Source organism: Tamandua tetradactyla, chromosome 3 (genome assembly GCF_023851605.1).
Source record: "Tamandua tetradactyla isolate mTamTet1 chromosome 3, mTamTet1.pri, whole genome shotgun sequence".
Classification (NCBI taxonomy): Eukaryota; Metazoa; Chordata; class Mammalia; order Pilosa; family Myrmecophagidae; genus Tamandua; species Tamandua tetradactyla.
The window spans coordinates 109380087-109397590 of NC_135329.1; positions in this window are offsets into that span (position 1 = coordinate 109380087).

Consider the following 17504-nt stretch of genomic DNA (forward strand, 5'->3'; position numbering starts at 1 on the left):
AAGAAAATTAATTTATAAAATTCTTTGTAATATATGATTTCAACTCTTTAGCATTGAAAATAGTACCTTAAAATGCTTACCTGAAAGCTTTTGGGCTGGTAGCTTTTTGTAAAGCATATTTTTGTGTTTTCCAGTTCTCTACAATAAAAGTGATTTATGCTATATTACAAAGGAGAGTTATTTTGGAAAGTAGCATTCAATTTCCTTTGCACTGAGTCCATGTTCAACAAGAAACCTCATAAGCTGGATTTAGTTTCCAAGGAGAAGTGAAAATTCTCTAAATAAAAACACGAATATTGCAGTCTTCCAAAAGGTAAATACAGCCCCTAATATACAGTGAATACACTGTCATTCTGGAACTTTAGTAAATAGGTCTCTGGTAGCTTGGTCAACTCCTAAAAAATTGTGTGTCCATTTCTTTAAAATTTTATGTGGTGTTCACCGCATAGGACTCAGCTTAAAACTGGCAGTCTTTTTTTCTCTATGATACATCTGTTTCATAGGTATATAGGAATGTATTTTGAACAGAGTGAATCTCAGTGGGTGAAACTGTGGGTGATTGCTTCCATGCAAAATGTGTTCTCGAATGTAAAAATACAAGAAGTGTTAAGAGATGGACTCTGCAGCCAGACTGCGTGAGTAGGAACTACATCTTAGTGGCTACAGGAATATAGACATCACTTAATTATTAACTTCTTTTAATTAATATTTCATTATTAAATATTTATATAATTAAATATTTATTAATTACCTTTAATAAATTAAAGGTATTTAATTATTTAACTTCTCTACCCCTCAGTTTTCTCATATGTATAATGGGCACCCAACTACCTATTTGATAGAATTTTCCTGAGGATAATTATATGTTAAGGTTTAGAATATGATTATATGGGCAGGGAACATATTTGGTATATGGAAATATTAGCTAATATTATTATAGTTATTCATTTTAGTCAGTGACTGGATGATTTTTGAATTTTTAAAAATCAGTATATGTTAGATATTTTATGCATTTAGGCTATCACATTGTCAAGTAGTTTAAGATATTTAGACTCCATATGCTTTTAAATGTCTCCTTCAAACAACAGCCAACAGCACATAAATATAAACTAAAAATATATATTGACCTTTTTTGTTCATTATATTAAGTAAAAGTTCATAAGCAGTGGAAAATGTCAGTATAAAACCTCAACTCTGTTGAAGTTGGAGAATGGTCCTTTCCTTGTGGAAATTGGCATGCTGGTCATAATGTCACATGTTTAGTGAAGGGAATATAATTAGAGAAAACATATATATATATATATATATATTTTTTTTTTTTTAGAATTACATGTTGAAAGTGTTGTAACCTTGGATTAAATGCTATAAGCCTCTGGTAAAGTGAATAAAAAAGGTGCTTTAAAATCACCACTGGGGAGTTTAAGGAAATAACTTTCACATTAATAAGTTAAAGCTATTGGTGTGGAATTTTGTCCATTCTTACTTGAGCTGTTATTACTTACATTGCCAAGGGAATAGTTACATTAAAAGCCAATTTTAGATTTTTCTTTTCTTTTTTTTTAAATAATTGCTATGCATCGATCGTTTTTTAACCATTCTTTTTTCAGTTACTATTGACTTTAAGAAGCAACAGAATTCAGTGGTCTGCAAAAGGAAATGACATAACGTAAGGCAACAAATTCAAGGCAAATAAAGAGTCTCATCTGTATTTCAGGATTAAGTGGATTACCTGCATAGGAGAATATCCTTTTTAGGTCTTTGTGCACATAATGCTCTACCTCTGCTCCAGGGATTCTCAACCCTCACTGCACATTAGAATTGGTTGGGGGATTTTAAAGGTTCCAATGCCCAGGCTGCACTCCCCAGGACCATTAAATCAGAATCTCTTGGCATGAAGCCCACATATGAGGATTTTTAAAATCTTCCCAGGTGATTTCAATGTGTGGCCAAGTGTCTTAGTTTGCTAAGGCAGTTATGGCAATACAGGTTAGCTTAAATAATAGTTTATTATTTTGCAGCTTTGGAGGCTAGAAATCAGAAATCAAGATATTGGCTGGTCTTGCTTTCTCCAAAACTGTAGTATTCTGTAGCTTGCTGGCAGTCCTTCTCTGCCTCTATCACAGGCTGGTCTGTCTCCTTCAGTCTCTTCCTGCAGCTTCTACTTCCATGTCCAAATTTCCTTTGCTTATAAGAACCCCTCATATAGGACTAAGGTTCACCCTAATTCAATGTGGCCTCATCATCAAAGCATGTCTCCAGATCCTATTTACAAATGAGTGAGTTTTCACATCCACAGGGTTGGGGGTTAGACCTTGAACATGTCTTGTTTGGGATGATTCAATTCTCCATGCCAAGGTGAAAAACCACTTTACCTTGAAAATCTCATCCAACTCCTTGGGAAAATACATTAGGAGCCACTTCTTCCCATCACCAATAGTCTGCTCATTAGTAATCATGTCACAGCATACCCATTAAGTGGTGAGATATTGGCAAATACATTTTCTTCATTTGTAGTGACACAACAGCATTCCATCTCACCCAACATTTTAGAGATGAGAGAAACTCAACTCATTGGATCCTATTAGTAAGCTCCTGATGTTTCCAATGACTTGAGCAAATAACAATTTGAAAGAGAGGTAGAGATAGAAAGAAAAAGAAAGAAACTAGTCTTTCTACCATTGATCTATTTAATTTAAATGGAATTTTGTAAAGTATAAATAAAATGTTAACTATAACAACTGCTTTACTCTGATTTATCCCAATTTATCATGTAGTCTGAGTTACTGTATTGGTCTTACAGCAAAATAACAACAACGGTAAATATTTTGCATATACTTTAAGATTATGGAGGGAAACTTTCACTTATCTGGTCTCATCAAGGCTTCACGACTCCAGGAAGTCAGTAGAGAATCTACAATATTGCACCTCTGAGTTCAGGAAAGAGGAGTTTTAGCCTCAAAACCTTTCTCAAACTTATTCAGCTAGTAAGTGACAAAGGCAATACTCACTGACTCTGATTTCTTCCTCATTATTTCTTCAGTCCACTTTAATCAGACTGTTTTACTCAAATGCATCTTATTCTGATGGCCCAAAGATCAATATTATGCTAAAGTCAATGGTCAGTTCACTATCCTAATCTTATTTCTTCTTCCTGCATCATTCAACACAGCTGATCACAGCCTTCCTGAAGCTCTTCTTCTGATTCTTCTGATGCCACAGTCTTGTGATTTTCCTCTGACCTCAACAGTTACTCTTTCTCCAAGTGGCCTACTGACTCTTCCTTCCCTAGACGACAGAGTTCCTTTCCTAGCACTAGCCTTGATGTTTGACCCTTTGTAATTCTCTATCCAAACTCTTTGCTTGGATAGTTTCACTCGTCACATCACTTTTGCATGCCATTATAAAATGACACAGTCTAAATTTATATTTCAGGTCCTGATCTCTCATTGACCTTCATCTGCCTAAACAGTATGTCCATTGGACATTTCAAACTTCACCAGTGTTTAAAGAGTCCATTTGATTTTATCCTCAGACCTGCTCTGCTGCTACTAAAACTGTCATTACTATCATTTGGACTAGCACAGGAAGCTCTTAACTGTCTCTCTGCTTCTACCTTTATCTCTCTATAGTCCATTTTTCTACACAGAAATCAGAGTGATCTTTTAAAATTATGTTTCAGACCACATCACTTCTTTGCTTAGTATGCTCTGATGACTTCTAAATTTCTTACCATGAACTACAAATCCACATGTAATTTGATATTTGTTGCCTCTTTCATCCATTCATTCCCTCAACAAATATTTATTATTCCCCTATCATATGCCTCGTAGGATCTAATAATGTATCTACTCATGTGGAACTGACATATTGGTTGGAAGAAAACAACTAAAAAATACAATAGCAAATAGTAAAAAGGAAAGAGAAAGGAAAAAGTGTGTGAGTGTGAGTGTGTGTGTGTGTGTGTGTTGTAGGCTAATGCTATGTTAAGATAGGATGGGTCAGGAAAAGTTTCTGTCTTTGTTGGGGTGATATTTAGCAGAAACTTTAAATGAGTCCAGTGAGGGCTCCTCGGGCCTGTCTGAAGGAATATATTGCTGAAATCCTTCATCAACCACACTTCATTCATATCCTTCAGATGTAGTAGCTTTTTATCTTTATTGTAAACAGCTCAAGCTTATTCCTCCCCTGGGATCTCTGCACTCAGTATTCCCTCTGTTTGGAAATATTTGCCACTAGAGGTTTGTATGGCTAGGTTCATGGTGGTCTGAATCTCAGACAAACATTAGCTCTTCAGATGACACTTTGCTTAGCATCTTAAGTGTGTCCCCACCCCTGCTACCAGCACTCTCACATCCACCCATCAGTGTAGCTTCTACATGAAATGTTCTGATTTTCTGTTTTGGTATTGTTGCTTACTTCCATTTTTTCCAGCTAATACTCTGAAAATAATGGTCTTAATACTCTTATTCTCTGCTGCATACTCAATGTGTAGAACACTTTCTACAGCTCGATCAATATATAGTTTGAATGAGCAGCTGGACTTGAACCCTGAGCCTCAGACTGTATGCTTTTCCCACTGCACCTGCACTAAAGTATACAGTTGCCTTTTATTTCAGGCTTATCTCATTACTGTCTACTTGCTCTTGCTGTTTGTTCACTTACACTGGCATGACATTTTTACCACCAAATATGCTGGTAAGAAAAAAAAAATGGGTGTAATCCTCAGAAAATATTGATTAAAATATTTATGTTGCCCCCTTCTCCTATTACCAGGAATTAGCTCTTCATATTACTGAGAGGAAATACATTTAAAGTCCTTAGACAATGAGGTCCAGATGGGAAAACATCAGTGGTGAGGGATCTGGAAAGATGGGAATGTAAGCCAGGATGGTTTACAGACACTACAACAAAGTGTCACTCACAAGCTTTAGTTTGCTCATAATGCTAAGGCCGAGTCTGTCAGCTATGCATCCTGTTAGTCAGCAACAGAGGTTCCTAGTCCTGGCTTCATATTAGAATCAGTGGGGAGAATTTACAGTCTCCTGATACCTGCGTCTCCCCTCCAAAGACTGCGGTTTTATCAGTTCGGAGTGCAACCAGCATATAGTACTTAACCGATCTCCTCCGGTGATTTTAATGTGCAACCAAGACTGAGAAACACTGTTGGAGGGAAAAGTAGCCCACCCAAAGTGAAGTGACAAAATAAGAGGAGTGGTTACTTGACTGTTTACACAAAGCATTGCACTGAAAAGTGCTTTGAGGGTTACATACAACTCTTGAAATTGCTTTGATAAAATCAGAATGACATTTAGGATGTATGGGGCTATCACAGCAAAGCATATGAGTTTCACTATCAAGAAACAGGTTTTTCGTACCCTAATAGGATGAGAGCGATTCTGAGCTGCTTCTCTGCAGGAGAGTAATGCTTTTTTCTCTCGGTATCCTTTCCTCATGGCCCTGAGTTATGACAAAGGAAAATAAAATGGAGCCCTGGAGGAGCCCCTGGAGGAAATCCATGTGAGAAAAATACCACACTTTTTAAGCATGCTGAGTAGGACAAAGTAGCAGAATCAGGCCTGCAACTGATTTTTACTACACTTCCAAAATTTCTGTTCTCAGGCAATTATTATTGAGTACATCAACAAAATATTGTTAAATAACTACTACAGTAAAATAACTGTGACACATGACAGCATCAATGCAGCATCCGAATAGGTGTTTCACATACATTAACCCATTTTATCCTTGTGAAATCCTTCCTAGTAAGTATGATTATCTCCAATCTTCCAGTAAAGAGATAAGCTTAGAAAAATGAAGGGGTGCGTTCAAGCCCACAGCTAATAAGTGATGGATTGGGTAGTCAAAGTCAAGTGTTTGGGGACCATAAATGCATCCCTTTTTGTCAACAGTTCTCCACAACATGACTGTGATGGGTCTGATACTATCCAGGTACTGGGGAAGAAAATGAATGGAAGAGAAACTGTAACCAGTAAAGGGCTACAGGAAACATTTCTGGAGTAACAAAATGCCCCTAAAGACTACCGGTTCTCTTTTCCCGCCTCTCCCTATATCCTTCCAATCAAGTCAGAAGAAGACTGTCTTGGGGTATATCTTTCTTGAGACTGAATGATGAATGACTTGCCTTCATAAAAGAATAGATATACCTCAAAGTCAAATGCTGTAGACACAAAGGATGCGGGTTGTGGTTTGGGGTTTGAGGTTTAAGGAACAGAGATGGATAATGGGATTTAAAGTTTCCAATGAGAGCCAGGGAAGGGACCTGCCTAGGTGGCAGCCTACCCTCATCCAAATGGAAATCAAAGTCACCACAGAGCAGGGGGTTTATATTGGCCGTCTTCGGAATTCCAAGCTCTAGGTTGAGGAAAACTGAAACTGCAGCTTCTAACATGATAATGAGACATTTAAAAATGAAAATATGATGATTATATAGTTAAGTAACATCTTAAATTTCTGTGCCTCCTGGAGCCACCTGAAGAGAAATTCCAGTGATTCATTTGATCTCATTCATAACTGTTGGAGTAAAACCCACCCGTTGCCTGTAAATAATACAAAAGGATACATGAGAGCCTGTGGCAGAGGCTTTGAGAAAACCTACACGCATATATGACATTCTTCTAACTAGATTTTGTGCTTTTTATGTATTCAGTCAAGAATGAAAACAATATTATAAATGTTATGCTTTCCAGGCTTGACAGATGCTCATCTCAGGATGGAATTATACACACAGATAGAAAATGAACTGTAACAAGTTCTTTGCAGAGGATAAGTAGGTGTTTTTGGAATCTTTGATGAAAACCCAGTGTAGCATATATATATATATATATACTTATACATATTTTTTCCTTATTATCCAGAATTATTCTTTAAAACTTTCTTTCCACCATTTTTACCATCTAACTGACAATTTTCAGTGTTCCTTTATTATTACTGCTTACTTGGTGCAGAGCAGAAATGATGTTTTACAGCAGCTGTATGAAGTACCATTGAGAATTAAATTGCTTTCCTTTCTTCTGTATCATTGTGAATTTGGTGTAGATGAAAGATGGAAGATTGACAGCCAGGGAGTCAAAAGTCTTCTGTTATCTATGAGATGCACGATATGGGAAACAGGCAGCCCAAACCTCCCTCTTCACAACTGCCATATGCCAGTTTTCAAGTCTTTGAGAAAGGACTATGAGGGAGAGCATGATATTTGTAAGGTAGGATTTCTTTGAAAAAAAAAAAAGAGTTGGGATTTACAAAGCAGGTCAGAAGGACAGAAGTTAGTTGAGGAAAAGATTTAGAAAGGTGCTTCTGGGTTCTTGTTTAGTTTGAGAATGATAGCTGTATCACCCTTTTTTTGGCTCCTCACTTTCCCCTGTGTGCCTATTTGTCACCTTGGAATTCTCTCTCCATGTCTGTTGTGGATGAGCAGGCTCATTTCCTGCAACAAACTCCCTTATCGGCCATAGCCAAGCCCAGAGGCTCCCTATACAAGACACAGTCTGAAACTCCAGACCATGGTGGAATATCTCCATTTGCTACTGCTTTCTCTTAGTTTCAAACCTGTGTCCTTGCCTTGGTGATTTCGCTTTCACATTGCTTTGCTTGATTCCAGCTTTGTTTCTGGACTGATCTTTTAGCTTCCATTTTGCAGCTTAGCAGCCAGCTCTCCTCCACCCTACACTTAAGCTCAGGCTTTTGCAAAGCTGATCTCAATTAAGAGAGTTCAGACAGGACATATCATAGGCAAAATCTGTCCTGGGTTTCCTTCCATCCTGTCTGTGCCCTCCTCTTTCTTTCTTCTCTTTTTTTTCTTATGGATTTCAAAGAGTCTCAAAATTGCCGAGGGTTCACCATGAGAGAGCTCATCAAATGCTCAAGTCAACATTTTGGTCTCCCTTTTGCCCTCCATACTGTGCTTCATGCCACAGCATTTGCCCTCCTTTCTTCCTGCTGTGAGAGCTGGGTGGGCAGGCCCATTTAAATTGTTTGTTAGACATAGACTTACATAATGCCGAAGTTAATAAACATTTTTGATGATGATGATGAATGTGTTCATTGACCCCACTATTATGCTTTATCTAAATTTAATTCCTCATCCTTCCAGTGGAGACCTGCTAGTCCCCGAGGTTCCTTTTCCATATGTAGCATTACCATTTGTGCGGGCTTCCAGTCTTGAACAGCATCAACTCTTCTTTGATTCCTTACTTGCTGCCATATCAAATCTCCTTTCAAGCCCTGTCAACACTCATACATTCTTCAATTTTCCACTCCCAACACCAGCACCCGTATTGTTTGGATGGAATATTAAAGAGCCTCCTAATTTGTCTTTCTACCTGCAAACTTTCCCATTCTAATCTATCATCCTCCTTCCTGCCAGAAGAAACCTTCTGAAGCATTAGAATTTCTGTTTTTTTAGTAACTTACTGTGTGTGATCTGAGGCAAAGTAATTAATTCCTTTAAATTTCAATTTCTTATTTGTAAATATAACAATACCTCAAAGACAGTGTTAACTGTTAAATATGTTTAGTGCCAGCTTGTCGCAGAATGAAGCACAATGCTCTTAGCCTGACCATACTGGCTCTTAAATTTCCATTTATTAATTCAAACTTATTTCCCAACTGCTCCCCTTCCTTTGCACTCACGATGTCATAATGATGATGACAATGTCAACACCTGATATTCATGAAGCACTGATTATATTCCAGAACTCTTCTAAGCATTTTATCATGGCTTGATTCATTTAAACCTCAAACTCTGCAATATAAGCCCAGTTAGAATTCCCTTTTTAGAAATGGGAATTAAAACCAAAATAAATAACTTGCCCCAAACTACACAGCTAGGAAGCGAAGGAGCCTGGATTTGAACTCACGGATTGTCTCTTAGAGGCAATGCAGCAGTTTGGTTAAATATTCTTAGGTAATGTTTTAAGTGATTTATATACGTCAGTTACATTTCTTTCAACATTGCTCTTTCAAAACTCTTGTGTTTTTTTTATTGTGAAACATTAAGAATGGAGAGAAAAGTACAGAAATATGTAAAATTCATTGGCTTATTACCAAAATAAACAAACACTAGGAAACTTAGTCTCCTAATTTTATAGTGAATACTTTCTAACCTTTACTTGACACTTACCAGCTAAATGTAGGCCCCATATCATTGTAGGAGAGTTTTTTTTTTTTTTTTTTTTTTTTTTTTTTTTAAAGGAAAGACAGAGAGAAGGAAGGAAGGATAGAAGGAAGGAAGGAAGGAAGAAAGGGAAACATTTTTTAAACATTTTCTTGTTTTATTGTATTCTGTTTCTCCGTTTTTGTTACATGGGCTGGGGCCGGGAATCGAACCGAGGTCCTCCGGCATAGCAGGCAAGCACTTTGCCCGCTGAGCCACCGCGGCCCGCCCTGTAGGAGAGTTTTGATGCATATATACGAAGTCTTATATTATGGATTCTTTAATCCTTGGCTCCCACCACTCAATATTTCATTTGGGAGACTCAGCCTAGTAGTTGCATGTACCTGAAGTTAATTAATTTTCATTACATATAATATTCCATTGTGTAAATATGCCATTTGTTTATCCATTTTACTGTTAATGGAACTTTGAATTGATGCTGCTGCACACACAAACACATACACACACAGTCTTTTGGGGGCACATTCAAATTCATTTCTATTGGGTAAATAACTAAACATAGAATTGTTGGGTCTTAGGGATCATATATATTGAACCTCGACATAATATACCAAATTCTGTCTAATTTGGGTCATTTTGATAGAAGTTTGGTGGCATCCCATTGCAGTTTTAATTTGCATTTCCAGGATTACCAAAGAGGATAAATACCTTTTCAAATGTCGGTTGGTTATTTGAATATCCTTTTTTACGAAATTCCTGCTCAAACCTCTTGCCCATTTTTGTATTGTGTTCTATGTCTCTTCTCTATTAATTTGAAGAAGTTTTTATGTATCCTGGATATGAATGCTTAGTGGTTATATTTATTGCAAATATTTTTCCTTATGCTATGGCTTGCATTTTCATGCACCTTGTCTTTCAATTTTCATTAATATAGTCTAATACAGCAAGCTTTTCCTCAATGTTTAGCAATTTGGGTTTGCAGTTTATCAAGTCTTTACCTATCCTGAAATCTGAAGATATTCTATTATTTTCTAGCAGTTTAATTCTTTTGAATTTAATATTTAGATCCATAATATACATAAAATTGATTTTTTGTGCACAGTATGAAGTATTGGCAAACTTTCATTTTTATGACAGCCAATCAATATAGTAACATATATTGAAAAAAAATCATAAAAGCACTCATATTTGCATGGTTTGTTTCTCTCTGCTTTTTCTTCTATTTTATTAGGAAAATTTTCAAAGACACCAAAAAGTTGAAAGAACTGTTCATTAAATACCTATATACCCATCTCCTAGGTTTTACAATTAACATTTTGTTGTGGTTACTGTTTCAAATATTTGTTCATCCATCCACCCTAGTCATTCACCAATTCATCTTTTTTGAAGCACCTCAAAGTAAATTAGAAAATCAGAATACTTCATCCCTAAACACCCCAATATTCATATCGTTAACTAGAAAACAACAATTTATAGGTTTTTGCTTGTTTTTTTAAGGTAAAATTTACATAGAGTGAAATGTACAACTATTAAGTGTGCTGCTTGATGAGTTTTGACATATGCATAAATAGATTAGTTTAGCCTTTTCTCAAAATTCATATGAATGGAACCATACAGTATGTACTTTTGGGGGCTAAAGCTTCTTTCACATCATATAATATTTTTGAGATTCATCCATGTTATGTGTATCTGTGCTTTGTTCCTTTATATTGCTGAGCCATAGCATATTGTATTAATATATATGTTTTATGATTACTAATTAATATATGTGGTTTCCAATTTTTAGCTATTGTAAATAAAGTGACTAAAACATTATTGTAAGAGTTTTTTAGTTGTTTTTAGTATTCCATCTCTCTGGTAAATACATATAGTGTAAGTGCAGTTGCTGACTCATAGCATAGATGCATAATTAGGTTTCTTAAAAAAAGTTGACAAAACTTTTCCAAAGTGTTTTGTACACCCCTAAACAATAAAGAAGGTTTCAAGTTACTCACTGTATTAGTTAGGGTTCTCTAGAGGAACAGAATCAACAGGGTACACTCACAAATATAAAATTCATAAAAGCGTCTCATGTGACCGCAGGAACTGCAGAGTCCAAAACGCACAGGGCAGGCTGTGAAACCAGCGATTCTGATGGAGGGTCTGGATGAACTCCATGGGAGAGGCTCACCAGCTGAAGCAAGAATAGAACTTGTCTCTTCTGAATCCTCCTTAAAAGGCTTCCCGTGATTAGATTAAGCATCACTCATTGCAGAAGACACTCCCCTTTGGCTGATTACAAATGGAATCAGCTGTGGATGCAGCTGACGTGATCATGATCTAATTCTATGAAATGTCCTCATTGTAATAGTCAGGCTAGCACTTGCCCAACCAGACAAACAGGTACCACCACTTGGCCAAGTTGACATATGAACCTGACCATGACATTCACCATCATTATCAACATTAGTGCTGTCAGGATTTAATTTTTCAATTGCTTGCTTTTGGCAGTCTGGTAAATGTTACAATTTCCTTACAGACTAATGTTCTTGAGACCATTTCATGATCTTCTTGGACATTTATATATCTTCTTTTGGGAAGTGCCTATTCAAGTCTTTTGCCCAATTTAAAATATATAGGTTTGTTTGGTTTTTTATTATTGAGTTCTAGGAATTTTTTATCTAAATCTATAACTGCATGTTAAAAATGTTCTGGGTCCCAATCCTACATTAAATACATGATTTGCAAATATTTTCTCCCACCTATGGCTTGTCTATTCATTTTCTTAATAGTATCTTTAGGTGAAACAAACATTTTTTTTAAGTTTGTGCATTTTAATTTAGCATGTTTTTTTTTTTCTTTTATGGTATGGCTTTCTGTGTTCTGTTTAAAAGTACTTTTTATACCCCCATGATAGCAATTATATTGTCTTTTTTTCTCTCCCTCTCTTACTCTTAAGAAGCACAAAGATTTACCTTTAACATTTGGGTCAATGATCCATCTTAAATTTATTTTTCTGTATAGTAGGGTTGAAGTTCTTTTTTCATTTAAAGCTTTAGGAAAAATTCCACTGGTCAATATATAGTATCCTCTTTTTATATATTGCTGGGTTAGACTTGTTAATATTTTGTGGAGAATTATTTCATCTATATACATGAAGGATATTGCTCTGAAAATTTCTTTTTCTGTAATAACTGTCTCAAGTTTTGATATCAGGATTCAATCTCCTCTGTATGCCCGTGCAGGTTCTGTCATCCCAGGATGTGCTATGACAGACCCACTCCAGCCACATCACATGAGCACAGCATTTCGCTAATCTGGGTTGGATGGGGAATTCATTAAGCTAACCAAAGATGTCTCACCTCCTGGAAATCCCTGTAAAATACACTGCTCATCTTTCAGTCTGTTATTTACTCTAAACAGGACTACAACCTCAGATTAGGAGAGCTGCCGACTCTCTCTGTTAGACTGCCACCAAGATCACCACTTAAATTGAAATGATCCAAATCATGTGAGTCCCTCTGGCAGTGGCAACAAAGCTGTCGTTTTGTATGCCCTGCTCCAGTTCTGGTGTAAACTACTTGTGTTAGATTGAGTTATGCAACCCAGCAAAAACATATTTTTAATCTGCATTCCTGTTCATGGGAAGCCATTTATAAATAGGACCTTTTGAAGATGTTATTTTTAGTTAAGGTGTGGTCAACTGAATCAGGGTGGGCCTTAATCAGTATTACTAGAAGCCTTATAAAGAGAACCCAGAATTTACAGAGACCAGAAAGGATAGAACATTGTAATGTGATGGGAGGCAGAGATTCAAGCCGAGGAATCCCAAGGATTACCCATAGTCAGCAGTGGAATGCTTCAGGCATTGGAGAGAAAGCAGGTTTTGCCAATATCTTGATTTTGGACATCTTCTAGCCTCAAAACCATGAGCTAATAAAATTCTTTTTGTGAAGCTCAAGCCAGTATTTCTGGTAGCAACTGTGGGTAAATCTAAGTTATTACCCAGCTCACACAGCTGTGGTTGAGGGCGTGGATGGCAGCAAGGAGCTCAGGCTCAGGTGAGAATAGTCATGTTATTCTTATCTCATGAGTAAGTGAATTTTCAGTTTGTTTTAGCCCTTTGGTCAATTTCCAGATACTGAGTGGTTATTTTGAACAGTTTTGTTCCTGTTCTCCAGTTGATTTGGGGGAAGAGGATTTATTAACCTCTTCATTCTGTCATGAAGTTGCAAATATTTATTGGTTTTTAAGCTATAACTCCTGTTATCTTTTGTTGTTGTTATTGGCTGTTCTAGGGATTAAAATGTACAGCCTTAATTTTTCACATTGTGCTTGAGTTAATATTGTACTCATTCATGTAAAATGAAAGACCGTTGTAACTATCTAAGTGCACTACTCTATCAATTATGTTTAACTTGTCATCTATATATATCATGCAAACCCAGCTATAATTTTTATTTAAAATATTCAAATGCATTTTGGAGATATTACATGGAAAATATGCCCTTTATATTTATCCAGATATTTGCTTCAATAAAATTCTGAATGCTTGAGTTCCCTCTGATATACTTTCATCAGCTTGATGAACTCTGCTCCTGGGTTCTGAAGCTTTCAGCCTCTGCTCCTGTAGGGGTTCCTCATTTTGCTCCTCCAGGGCTGGCTTTTCACCTTTTGGCTTCCCTTGGCTCTCCCAGGTTCTAACTTGCTTCACATCTCATGGCAATGTCTGCTGGAATCCAAGAATTTCCGAATATCCATGCTCTGTGTCTGTGTCAGCTCTGCTGTGAAGTTTCTGTTGGCTCTGAGGCTTCTGTAATTTCTTTTGTTTTTGTCTCTCTCCAAAATGTTTCCTCTTTTAAAGGATTCCAGTAAACTAATCAAGATCCTCCTGGCATGGATGGAGTCACATCTCCATCTAATCAAAGGTCACACCCACAATTGGGTGTGCTACATCTCCATGGAGATCAGCTGATCAAAAAATTCCAACTACGTATTGAATCAGGATTAAAAGAAATGGTTGCCCCCACAAGATTGCATCAGGATTAAATCACGGCTGTTCTAGGGCACATAATACTTTCAAATCTGCACATTTTCTACAATAAATTAGACTGGAAATAGATCATATGGAATATCAGATTCTATGTATCTATGGAAAATCTATTTTGCAACTGTTCTGAAACGAAAATGGAAACAATTAGCATGAGTCAAGAGAATGTATGTTATTGGAAGAAACCAAGGACTCATAATAATAACAGTCAATAATTACTGAGCTCTTCTTATGTGGCTTTTGCTATTCTAAGCACTTCATATGTATTGAGTCATTTAATCTTCACAAAAACTATATGAGGTGCATAGCAGTATTATGTCCATTTTACATGTGAGAGAGACTTTAACAATTTTCCAACATCATATAGCTAATAAAAGAAGAGATGGAATTTGAATCCAAGGAGTTTTGACCTGTTTGAGTCAAAGTCAAGTTTGGCAAGGCAAATGCCTTTAGGAATTCTTTCATACTGGAATAGAGAGATGCATATCTAATGTGACTTTGGTATATATAGTCGGACATTAAGTTGTGTATATATTATGGTTTGGCAACAGGATGACAAAATTCTAGAAATTATTTTAAATTTTAATATCATTCCTAACATATAGACTGACACCCACATAGCACCCCCACACAAATACATACAATCTATTCTCAACCTATTGGCAATAAAACAGAATTGCTGTTTTCTATGTCAACTGTGTATCTTGTGTTGGCCAGTTTCTTTGCAGACATCCTGTGTGTTGAGCAGTACATTATTGATGTCAATATTTTGCAGTATGTCAATCATCATAGCATCGTATAGCCCAGAATGCAAAAATTAAAGGATACTTCAACTGCAGCAAACATAATCAGACCATAATCATGTGCCCTGTGTTTGATAATTTGAATGAAATTACAAAATTGATACCAAAACCAAAAAATGAGTACAATTGGAAAAAAACTAATTTGCTAAATTATTTCTGATGTGAATTAAATATACACAACATATTTAAAATTATAAATAAGGTAGTTTAGATATATTTGAAAAACTAAAGAAGTAACATGACTATTTCAATTCTGTGTACATAATATTCTCACCCTCAGATGTCAGTTCCGAAGATACAGTGACAAACATGAAATAGCACAGCACTGCAAAACAAGCTCATCACACTCTGTGTGATGTACTGTACAATTTCCCTGCCTCATTATATTATTTGGGCCTGAATGACAAAAAAAAAAAAAAAAAAAAAAAAGATGAGATTGGGAGTATGAAGCAGTTAAGGTGAGAGACATTTCTTAGTTGTAGGGATGCCTTTTGCCTAGATTCTAAAGATTCATTTTAGGCAGAAAAGGTAGAGCTTATAATTGACTTGTGAGCCACTAAACAGGAAAGGGAAATGGAGATATGCTACACCTTGTTCATCTGTGTTTATAAGTATTTTGTTCCTTTGACATTTGACTTGCATGTTTATACCTGAAAGTAAGGTTGATGCAAATGTAAAAAATTATACACTTTTAAAAAATATTTTTATTGATAAAACAAAACAATATACAAACATGAACATTCTTAACATATGAATATTCCGTACTTGGTGTACAATCAATGGCTCACAATATCATCACATAATTGTATATTCATCACCATGATCATTTCTTAGAACATTTGTATCACTCCAGAAAACAAAATAAAAAGAAAAACTCATACACATCATACCCCTTACCCCTCCCTCTCATTGACCACTAGTATTTCCATCTACCCAGTATATTTTAACCTTTGTTCCCCTATTGTTTTCTATACCCCTTAATACTCTTTTCATTGATCACTAGTATTTCAATATACTTGATTTATTTAACATTTGTTCCTCCTATTATTTTTATTTATTTTTAATCCATAAAAATTATACACATTTTGTTTCTTTTGCCTTCACATAAATAGCTGGGTGATTTAGATTTTTGGATTCTAAGTAAATGTTTTTTTTTTTCCTTTGAATTGTTCTTAGTATAATTAAGACATTGTTTTTATTGTATCATTGATATTAGCTGAGAAATGTAATGACAACAAGCAAGAGGAATATATTCCTGATGAAAGAATGCATAGACCATTGCTAGTTTTCATGAGCCTAAGCATGTTATTCATAAAAATGATGTATTTGAACAGAAACTTGTCCTTCCTTTTTTGTTTTTATTTGATTATTTGACTTGTGTTGGTAGCAAAGTCTTCTAAAAAATATTCACTATATATTAAATAATCAGTGATCTATATTTACTGCCATGACAATCCCATCTATTCACACGAAAATTGCAATAGGATAGTATAGATGATGATGAAAAATGTTAAATCAAATTAAAATGGTATGTAAGCACACTGAACAAAAATTCATGTGTCTATCAGTCAGCAAATATTTCCTGAGCTCCTACTTTATGTATAAGACTGTACTAAGTAAAAGCGAAGATAACCAATAATTTTAGAGAGTATATTGCTTATCGTCACTAGGGTAGGGACTTTGCACATCTCATCACGGTCATTTCTCAGAAAGCCCTAGTAGGTTGATGAGGTAGACTGAAGTATGTAGCTGAATTTAGACATGTTGTTAATATTAATGGCCTTACCGTGGGTGTGAACCCATTGTAACTAGGATCTTTTGAGGATGTTATTTTAGCTAAATTTTGGCCCAACTGAATGAGGATTGTCCTTAATCTGGATTAGTGGTTTTTTTATAAAGAGAAGAAATTCAGACATAGTCAAAGTCATAGGGAGGAGTTGGAATATAAAAGTCAATGGAACCCAGAACCCTGGCGAGCAAAGAGAGGGCATTGCTATGTGACCCAAGGCAGAGACAGAAGGAAAGGAATCTCATGGATTGCTGGCAGCCAGCACAGGAATGTTACAGACTTTGGGAATAAACTACTGGTTTGCTGATGCTTCAATTTTGGACTCTCTGAGCCTCAAAACCCTGAGCCAGTACATTCTCACTGTGTAAGATAACCCATTGTGAGGTATTTGTCAAAGCAGCCTAGAAAACCAAGATAGCTGAGTTCAATTATTTCTCAATTTTACATAGAACATTACGGAGACACAAAGCATATCTTCTTGCCCACGGTCATATTGCTAGGAAATTGTGCAGCCAGAATTTCAATCTAGTACCACAGGACTCTAAAGTTTTACTCTTTTTACCCACAGCATATTTTCTGTCTTTAGTGTGGCTGTGAAACTACTAAACCGAAAATAAGGGAAACAATGAACAAAACGGAGGAAACAGGTATTAGCAATAGCTAGGAAATTTTGGAAAGAGGATGAATAGATTACAGTGGCAAAGAAGAAGATGACAGCTGTGTTCTTATGTTAAGTGCTATACTGTGTAT